The sequence below is a fragment of the Rattus norvegicus genome, chromosome 8 (assembly GCF_036323735.1).
Source record: "Rattus norvegicus strain BN/NHsdMcwi chromosome 8, GRCr8, whole genome shotgun sequence".
Lineage (NCBI taxonomy): Eukaryota > Metazoa > Chordata > Mammalia > Rodentia > Muridae > Rattus > Rattus norvegicus.
The window spans coordinates 84,265,442-84,275,760 of NC_086026.1; the positions used below are offsets into that span (position 1 = coordinate 84,265,442).

General features: G+C 43.0%; 1 long non-coding RNA gene across 1 annotated transcript; it reads right to left on the minus strand.

The window, feature by feature from the left end:
* Positions 1-541: 541 nt before the first annotated feature.
* LOC134479979 (uncharacterized) lies at positions 542-5,750 on the minus strand. Its single transcript, XR_010054054.1, has 3 exons — positions 5,618-5,750; positions 4,303-4,414; positions 542-770 (listed from the first exon to the last, which is right to left on the minus strand). It is a non-coding gene; the product is annotated as an uncharacterized LOC134479979 (long non-coding RNA).
* Positions 5,751-10,319: the final 4,569 nt, after the last annotated feature.

Here is a 10,319-nt window from a genome sequence, read left to right on the forward strand (position 1 = left end):
TGACATTTCCCTACACTGGGGGGGGGTGGTCTAACCTTGGCAGAACCAAGGACTTCTCCTCCCACTGATGCCCAACAAGGCCATCCTCTGCTACATATGCAGCTGGAGCCATGGGTCTGTCCATGTGTACTCTTTGGATGGTGGTTTAGTCCCTGGAAACTCTGGTTGGTTGGCATGGTTGTTCTTATGGGGTTGCAAACCCCTTCAGCTCTTTCAACCCTTTCTCTAACTCCTCCAGTGGGGACCCTGTTCTCAGTTCAATGGTTGACTGCTAGTGTCCACCTCTATTTGTCATGTTCTGGCAGAGCCTCTCAGGAGACACCTGTATCAGGCTCCTGTCAGCATGTACCTCTTGGCATCATAATATCTTCTAGTTTTGGTGACTATATGTATGTGGGCTGGATCCCCAGGTGGGGCAGTCTCTGAATGACCACTCCTTCCATCTCTGCTCCAAACTTTGTCTCCATATTTCCTCCTATGAATATTTTTGTTCCCCCTTCTAAAAAGGGACTGAAGCATTCACACTTTGATTGTCCTTCTTCTTGAGCTTTATGTGGTCTGTGGATTGTGTCTTAGGTAATCTGTGCTTTGGGGGACTCTTTTCTTACTATTCATTTTGTTTTGATGTCCACCTACCTGCCTACTCTTGCCTTGATTGTTTCTTTAAATCCAGAGCCCATGGCAAAGGTTGAACTTCCTTTTCCTTCCAGGACATTGACTGCTTTAGATCTTGTTTAAACATAAGTCTTTAGTCTGCTTACAGGTGATGTCTGTATAGTACAAGATAAGAATGTTATTTCTTTGCTTTTGCTCTCTCTCTCTCTCTCTCTCTCTCTCTCTCTCTCTCTCTCCCTCTCCCTCTCCCTCTCCCTCTCCCTCTCCCTCTCCCTCTCTCTCCTCCCCCAATTCTTGTAGATATCCAGCTTTCCCAGCATTGATTATTGAGGACAGAATTCCTTTCCCATTTTGTCTTATCATCCCTGTCAAAGGTTAGTGTACACCTAGCACCTAGGCTTGGTTCTATATTCCCCATTCTGTTTCTTTGTTCTATAGGTCTGTGTGACAGTACCATGCACTGTTTTAGGCACTTTAGCTCGTGTGTGTGAGTGTGTGTGTGTGTGTGTGTGTATGTGTATGTGTGTGTGTGTATCAAATATTATGCTGTGTAGTGACTCCTATTTTGTTCTTTCTTAAGATTTTTTTGGCTACTGAATTTAGTTGTTCCACATGAAGTTTATAATGGTCTTTTCTATGGGCCATGTGCCATTGAGATTTTCACGATAATCTCAAATCTGTGAATCAGTTTGAATAGAATAGATACTTTGACAATATTAATTCTAATGGGCTATGAATGTTTTTTTCATTTATTAATTTGTATGTATCTCTTTTAATTTCTTTTAATCTAGGTGTGAAGATTTTAATATAGGAGTCTCTTTCCTTCTTAGTTAAATTTATCCCTAAGTATTTTATTCGCTTTAAATCCTTTGTAAAGAAGGATGTTCTTTTTTTTTTTTAATTAACTTGAGTATTTCTTATATACATTTCGAGTGTTATTCCCTTTCCCGGTTTCCGGGCAAACATCCCCCTCCCCCTCCCCTTCTTTATGGATGTTCCCCTCCCCATCCTCCCCCCATTACCGCCCTCCCCCCAACAATCTAGTTCACTGGGGGTTCAGTCTTAGCAAGACCCAGGGCTTCCCCTTCCACTGGTGCTCTTACTAGGATATTCATTGCTACCTATGAGGTCAGAGTCCAAGGTCAGTCCATGTATAGTCTTTAGGTAGTGGCTTAGTCCCTGGAAGCTCTGGTTGCTTGGCATTGTTGTACATATGGGGTCTCGAGCCCCTTCAAGCTAAGAAGGATGTTCTTGAGTTTATTTTTAAGTGGTTTGTTCTCAGGTATAGATACATGACTGGCTTCATATGTTGCCTGTGCTGGAAGATTTCTTTGTTCATTTATTCTTTCATTTTTATTATTTGCAGTATATTTGTGCTCTTTTTACGTATCAGATCACATAATCTCTAGTGATAATCTGCTCAACTTCCCATTCATATTATTAAAGTTAACATCTCTTGTTTGCTTTTTATTTTCCAGGGTTGTTAAAGGAATCATCTTATTAATTACAAAAAAAATTTCCTGAGTGAGAAAACTAAATAATTAAGGAATTGAAAGATTAAAACTCTCTTTCCCTGCATGGCAGAGTTAAATGTAGGACTCTTATCTCTGAGGTGGTGGCAAGAAGAAAAGTCCTGAGGCTGGATCAACTCTATGGGTTCTTGCTACTCTTCTTGAGGACCAGAGTTCAGTTCCCAGAATCCATGCCAACCGGGTAACAGCATTTGTAACTCCAAGTCCAGGGACCATGACACCTTCTGGCCTCCACAGGCACCAAACCCACAATTGTTGCATGAGCACACATGAAGGCACAACACCCACACACATAAAATGAAACAAAATCATCTTGAAAAGACGCATGGTCCTGCAAGGCCAGGAGCTAAGGACTATCTAGAAGTCACATGATATCTCCTGTCTCCTTTCCAGGAGTATCTTCCACCTTAAGGTTATGCAGATTTGCCAACAAGCTGTTTCTAAATTAGCCACAACTAAAAAGAGGAGTCAATCGATTGCAAACCCAGTGTTCAGTAAAATAACCCTGGAACTATCTGCCTTGAAAGACCACCAAGATCCAAGGGAGGTTCTGTTTAAAGAGTTTCCCAGACTCATGACAGACTTTACTAAGCCAATAAGGACTTGCTTCAGGTTGATTCTCCCATTGCTCTTCTGAAGATACCTTGGTGTTGAATTTCTAATACCATCATATCCTGGGACTTCAGGTTCCCAGATCATGGCATGTAATGTTGGTTGTGACTGGGAGTTATTTAGTGTTTGTGCCACATCACATTAACTGGGATTGGAGGAAAGGTAGAGACAGACAGGGGTTCAAGTGGCATTTTTCCAATGGCTTCTCTCAAGATTTGCGCTCTGCACCTGAAAGCTAGTACTTTGCCCATGTGCAAGATCACTTTCCAGGACCCCAAACCCAAAACTGTAGAGGTGCAAGGTGACATTGATGTCATGAAACGACTGCTGGAAACCCACCTCTAGCCTTGAACCAGCAGTTTTCACCTGTGAAAGAAAGTGGGGACAGGACCCCAGGTGAGAAGAAATACGGCAATTGCACTGGCATCTTTCTGGAAGTGTTTATGCAAATATTTAAGTAAATGTTTGTGTGCATATTTATATAAACGTGTACTGGATAAACTGTGTTTGGAATATATACATCAAATATTACCATTAATTCAATTTTGAAATGCAACTTTTAAAGTAAATTTACTTCAATGGTCCCACAAAGATGGAATCCAAATCTGATTTATCCTTTCTCCAATCACCTGTCAAGTTATTGCCTGGCACATAGTAGGTGCTGAATTCAATATTGAAAAATGAGAAAGTGTTGATTTTAAAAAGGTATGGTTACCTTTGTCCTTTGTGTAAACCATTAGTCGGTGTGATAATCAAGTCATATAGCTGAATTATACACAGTCCAAGCTGCCACATTCTTTCTCCAAAGCCCTACTAACTTCTGCAGATGATAAAGGAAGATGTTCCCCATAAGTTCACGTGTTCAAAAATCGGTCCCCATTAGGTGGCACTGTTTGAGGAGATTGTGGACACTTCAGAAGAGGGGAGCCTTACTTGAGGAAGGTTAAGGGGTTGGGGGTGAGGGCTTGAGATCTGATAGCCTGGCCTCACTTCCTAAATGCTAAAACAATATGACCGGCTGCCTCCTGCCCTTGCACCAGGCCTTCCCCACCAGGATGAAATGTACACCCTCAACACTTTTCTCTAATTATAATTGTATTTTGTCACAGTAATGAGGAAAGAAAGTACACAGATGGGGACACAGTTCATCATCTTGAGGGCCACAGGAAAGCGCTATGCTCAATAGAACCAGATAGACTTTTGAAATCTGATGAGTCCTAGTGGGGTTAAGCAGCACCTGAAAGTATTATTTTGGAAATACTCTGAATATATCCTGGGAATGGTGTTTATAAGGGAGCCAGGCACCATGCCATGGAGCCCTTCAAAGAGGTGTAATACTTCAGAGCCAAAGTAAGCAGTTCAAGTCCTTTACCTGACAATTGGGGAAGCCCTGCCCAGGAGAACTTCAACCCCACCTGGGCTCACTCGGCAGACAGATGGCCGAACCAACCTGTCTTCAGCCTCTCACCTCATCTTCAGTTCTTAATTTAATGTTTCCTCTGACCACCACCCCCCCAAAAAAAGAGACCCTTCCCCTACTCACCCTCATCCTCATGCCTTGCAGACTTGTTTTCAGTGTTCTGCAGTGACATCCACTCTCCCCTAGGACTGTGTGGAATCAGCAACTTGTCGGTTACTGAATGGCCCATAAGCATCTGTGGAGAATGCAGGGGAACAGGTGAGTGAGTTAATACATGAAGCCCTCACAGTGCATTCACATCATCACAGATAGCTTCAATTCACTTATACATAAAGTTTTATCACTAAAAAATAAATCTTTCCTGGGCTGGAGAGATGGCTCAGTAGTTAAGAACACTGGCTTCCCTTCCAGAGGTCCTGAGTTCAATTCCCAGCAACCACATGGTGGCTCACAACCACCTGTGGTGAGATCTGATGCCCTCTTCTGGGTTGCAGGTGCACACAAACATAGAGCACTCGTATACATTAGATAAATAAATAAATAATTAAAAAAAGTCTTTCCTTCCTGTTCAAAGTAACTAATGAAAGAAATCGTAAAGCCCAAATAAACACATTTTTTTTAAAGCAGATGTTTCTAGCATGTCTATGCACCCACTCCTGAGACCTCTGATTCCTACACCAACTAAAATGGCTCTTTCGAATCTTCTTGTGTCCATCTGTCACACAGGAGGAATGGTGAGACAGAGGCCATCAAGATAGCCTTTAGTGAATAAAAGAGCACATGTGGCCAGATGATCATAATTTATAATGACAAATTATCTATATGATAGTTAGAAATGTCACCCAGAATTTGGAGGGCAAGTTCTCTAGGATGGACCACTTGCTTTTTCTAGATGGAGCTGCAGGCTGAGACTTAACTAGAAGGCTGACGGTAGGGTGTCTGAGCCCATAGGGAAAACATAGCCTCAGTTAAGAGGTTAAGCATCTTTTCCCTTCAAACGTGAGAATAAATTGGGGGCCACAAAAGGGGCAAATGATACACCACCCCTGCCTGCCCAGCAGCAGGAACCCTAGAGCCCAGGTACCCCCTGCCTGTGCTGAAAGTCAGCCATGCTGAAGTACGCTGGCTGAGTCACAGCTGAAGTTAAACCACCCATTGCTCCGGGGACTGCCCACCGCTACCAAGGCAGCAGTAACCTCCCCAGACTGCCAGGATGTCCTGACCTAAATGCCCTTCAGACAGAAGGCGCTTTTCTGAAATATACAGCAGCCTGCTGTAACCACCATAGGCAGCCATAGGTTAAGTCTATGAAAGCAAGGGTTAACATCCCGTGCTAGTCAGAAAGCACTGCCTGCATTATGTTAAACCCCCTTCATGGAAAAGAAGAGCTCTAACCCTTGTGCAGAAAATCCCTACCCTTCCGATCGATGTGCCTTACCGCCAGGGCATCTAGTAATTTCTGATCCCATCACCTGTAGCCTTCACTTCAATGACAGGGCACAGCAGGCCAGAGGCAGACAGCAGCCAGACTCCAAATAGCCAGGCATCAGCACTGCCAGGAGATGTGAGTGTTGAGGGTGGGGGTGTACACAGCCAAGGGGAGGTTGCCAGGGTCACACTAGGACTGCTTTAAGCCTTGGCCAGGTCCTCCATCATAGACTCAGAGTTCAAAGGACTATTAGGTCATAGGTCACGAATCTCATCTCAAGGTGATGGTCACCTCTGGCCCTTCAGCAGACAGCAGGCCCAGTGTGCATCCATCTTGGAGCAGCTTCACCCATTCCACAGCCCAGTGGGCGTTCTTATTGATTCAATAATGGGTGCCTGCCTATGGAGGACGCTTAAAGAGACTGCACCCCACAGCCTTGCATGTGAATTCTCCTCTCCTCCTCGCTCCTGTTAATGCAAGGCATGTTCCAGGTCTGGAGTGCATCTGAAATTAGAGCCTGTGGGGACCCTCTATTACTGGCTGTGACTGCACCAGCTTCTGAGGTCTGCTAGCCTTTTTCTTTTCCTCATTCCTCACTTTCTCACAGCTCAGAGAACCAGCCTGGCTCACTATTGCTTTTCCCAGGACTTCCCTCCTCCCACCCATCTCTGTTAGACCCACTATGGAACCCACAGAGGAGCAACGACAATCCCCCTAGTGTCTTTTGCTGTCACATCTCAATGTGGAAAAAGACCATATTCTCCCGAACCTTAAGGAACCTCACCTTCCCGATTAGAATAAGCCATAGTTGGTTGCTTTGGGTCATTTATCTAATTTTGTGCAAGTATCTATTCTTGAAAGGGGTGGTGTGTTTTTCAGCACACACAGAACAAGCACTCTATGTGATCCTCTGAGCTTTTCCATCTTCAGAGCCACCACCAAAGGACATTCCTTCTTTGACATGAGAGACAGAGGCACAAAACCCTTAGAAACAGCCACACAGCCACTGGGTATGAGCTACATTAATAAAAGCCACCCGAAGGGCAGTTGGCTTGCCTATGAGCAGACCTCAGTCATCAACAGGGATCTCAGCAGGAGTCATTTCCAGGCCATCTCTGGTGGGATCCACAAGTCACACAGTTGTATCCAATGGGCCCTCACTACCTTGAGAGTTTTCAGAGAAAGGAATCATGTTCCCCCTTCTAGAAATCTGACAGAGCTTTGATGCCACAAAGAAAGCATTGCATTGATCCAGACATGGAGTACCCAGGTCACATTTTCTTCAAAACTGTATTTCCCAATATTATGTTGTGGGATGGAGAGATGGCTCATCAAACAAGGCAATTTGCTACTTAATAATTAAGACCAGAGTTTGTATCTTAACACCATGTTTGGTGGCTCACCTGTAACTCTACCTCCAAGGGCTCTAACAACCTCTTCTGACCACCATGGCCCCTGCACTCAGTTGCACAAACATGTGCGCACACACACACACACACACACACACACACACACACTCATAAATACACTAAATTTTATTTTATAATGTTGTGTTGCTTGAAATATACTAACTATTCTTCTGCTTGGAGAGACCTAGTCAAGAGATCATTGCCCAGAGCAACTAAAACAGATCCCATTTCATCCTGCCCTCTTATGTTTGTGTCATGAGTAAATCTCTTACCCACTTTGAGTCAGTTCCTCTCATTGCATAAGATGAAGATCCAATTTCATTCTTCTGTGTGTAGATGTCCACTTTCCTTAACACTACCTGCTAAAGATGCTGTCCGTTCTCATTGTGTGCCCCAGCCCTTTGTCAAAACTCAAACTAACCATACATGTTTGAGTTTATTTATAAGTTTCTCTTCTGTTCAGCTGGTTAGTAGTGTATCTGGTTTTTACCAACACCATATTATCTTGTTTACAACAAGTTTATAATATATTTTGCTATCTGGAAGCATAATTGTTTTGAATATTTGGGCATTTTATCATTTCATGTAAATTTCTATTTCATCATTGAAATTTTGAGATACTAGGGATCGTATTGAATTTGTAGCTCACTTTGGTAGTGTGTACACTCTTTTATTAATCTGTTCAATCCATAAATAGAGAACATATTTCAATTTATTGTCTTCTTCCTTTTCTTTCACCAATGTTGTGCAGTTAGGTCTGAAGAAAATATTTTTAATAGCCCATTGTGCTGCACAATGCCCACAGTTAATGAGACTGTGATAAAGACTAAATACTTTCATTTTATGGCCTAGAGATTGAATCCTAAGCCTTGTGTGTACTAAACAAGAACTGTCCCACTGAGCTCCATCTCCAGACCAAGAATATATTTATTCTTATAATAATGTTGTTATCACAAAAACTGTCAAGCTATGAAGGTGATAGATATGATAATTATTCCAGTCAAGTGTTTCTTGATGAATATGTAGATCAAAACAGCACATGCATCAGATAAGTGGACATAATTATTACCTTTCAGTTAAATACAATAAAAATAAATTTTAAAAACCACTTCAAATTCATGAACCATGAAGAGTAATGTTGTAAGGTGGCTGAATGGACAAGACACCTGGCATTGCTCAGTTCCTTCTCTGACTTCTCTTTCAGGAGTAATAATTATTTTATTTCTCTGGCCATTCAAACTTGCTGTCCTGTGGTGCCAATGGAGACATTGCAGTCCTTTATGGCAGCACAGCTCCACCAGCTGATAGTAAGCTGCTCTTCTGAGAGAGTTCTGGCCAATGGCACAGGCCACCATAAGGGTGTAATAGGAGTCCAGGCTGGCAAGCCTATTGACCTGCAGGCATGTGGGAGCTGGGCCACAAGAGAAAACATGACTGAACAGTACATCCAGATGTTCTACCAGGAGTAAAGTTTGGAGCTAGGCACGCTTCACCGAGGTTAAATCAATACTAGACATCATTTGCTCCCTGTGCACCTTTATGACGATGAGCCTGCTCCAGGCATCTCATGACTACATCATCCAAAAGTGGCCCAAAGTCTAAGGTACCACCCTCTTCACCAGAAAGCAAACGTCAATGTTTTCCATGAATTAGAGTCCAAATGCCAAACTTGAGAGGAAGCACTTGAATTAATTTGTTAGTTAAGCAGTGTTGACCTGTTCCCCACATATGCTAAGCAAAGAGCACGGGCTCTGGGCAGCTTCCAATCCACTAAATCAAAACCAAGTGTTACGCAGCATGTGTCCCATTCAGGATCTGGTGCTGTTCCTTCCATGTTGTGTTTCATTTCCCAACACCACTACCTGGAAAAAGAAAGCAGGACATAACTGGTCAAAGGCTGTCAGACTGCAGCAAAAACTTGATAAGACCAATGGAGTTCTGCCCTTCTTCGGAACAGCAAAGTGTCCTGGGTGTGGGGGTCATGGATAGAGTAAGTAAAGGATACAGCAGATTCACAAAGCTGGAAGAATATGTTAGACTTCGGGTTGGTCTGTATCACAACATGCTATTCCCTCATGCCCAGAAGAGGTTAACCACTAGACCGAGTCTTGGTGCTTCCCCAGAGTCCTTACACCAGTTTAAGTTTTGTTTGACCTGATCTGAGTTGGTTGTTTTGCTAGGGTCTGCAGTGGTTTGATTTGGTTCAGTTTAATTGGTTCAGTTGTGCTGATTTGGTTTACTTTGGTTTGATCAGGTCTGATTTGGTTTGGTTTAGTTGATCTGTTTTTTGCCTTTGGGCAAGTTGTAACCTTGAACAGAGTGCAGCAAAGGAACACAGGTGGACTGGATTTTCTTTGCTGGTAATTATTGTACAACAAACAAAGCCAGTGTGGAACTCAATGGTTGGAACTTCCCTTAAGGCTCAGGGAACAACCACTGAAGCTTCCAGAATCTGGTCCAGCTGAGTTAGGCAGACTGTGGTCAGTCTTGCGGCTCTGAGCTGTTGCAATGAGCAGGGTGTCAATTAATGGACCAGTTTCAATGCTGACTTCAATGTTGCAACTCAAGCCTGTCACTTACCTGTTTCAGGATCTAATCATTATAAAACACAAGTGAGCTACCTTCAAAAGACCATATCCACAAATATGAAGCAACTTGGTTAGAGATTTTTACATCAGCTGGTCAGTTTAACTACCTAGAACTTGTCCAATGATTAATCCATGTGCTAGGAAAGCAAGATGGGGAACTTTTCACAGAAAGAGAAGAAACCAGGTAGAGCAGGGAGATAGGGAACACAGGAAGGACAGTGGGTGAGAAGAATGCTTGCTAAGAGAACACAGTCTATGTAAGAAAATATCATGGCGAAATCCATTACTCTATGCTAACCTAAGGTATTAACTAAAAGAAACTTCACCAAGAGTTCCTAAACATATATAGTTCATATGAATATCCTGATACACCAGGAGTTTAGGTAGATTTTTATGAAGAAAATAGTGCTTCATTCTTCCAAATAGATGCAAACCTGACAAAAGAAGAATAGTGAAACTGGGTGTAGGACATCCTTCTCTGACCACAAACACCTTTTATCCAGAACTCTGGGGCCCAAGGACTTGCCAGGTCCTTGGACACTGGCAAGATTTCACCTTCAGTTGGTCCACAGAAGTGCGTGAGTCCCTCCAAATGGGAGTACTCAGCACAATAAGAGGGTTTTTTGTGTGCTGAGAATGTGGAAGGAAAGAAAGAGACATGGGTGGAGGGTTTACAGAGTGATTGACATCTCTCTGTCTCTCCATGTGATCCTT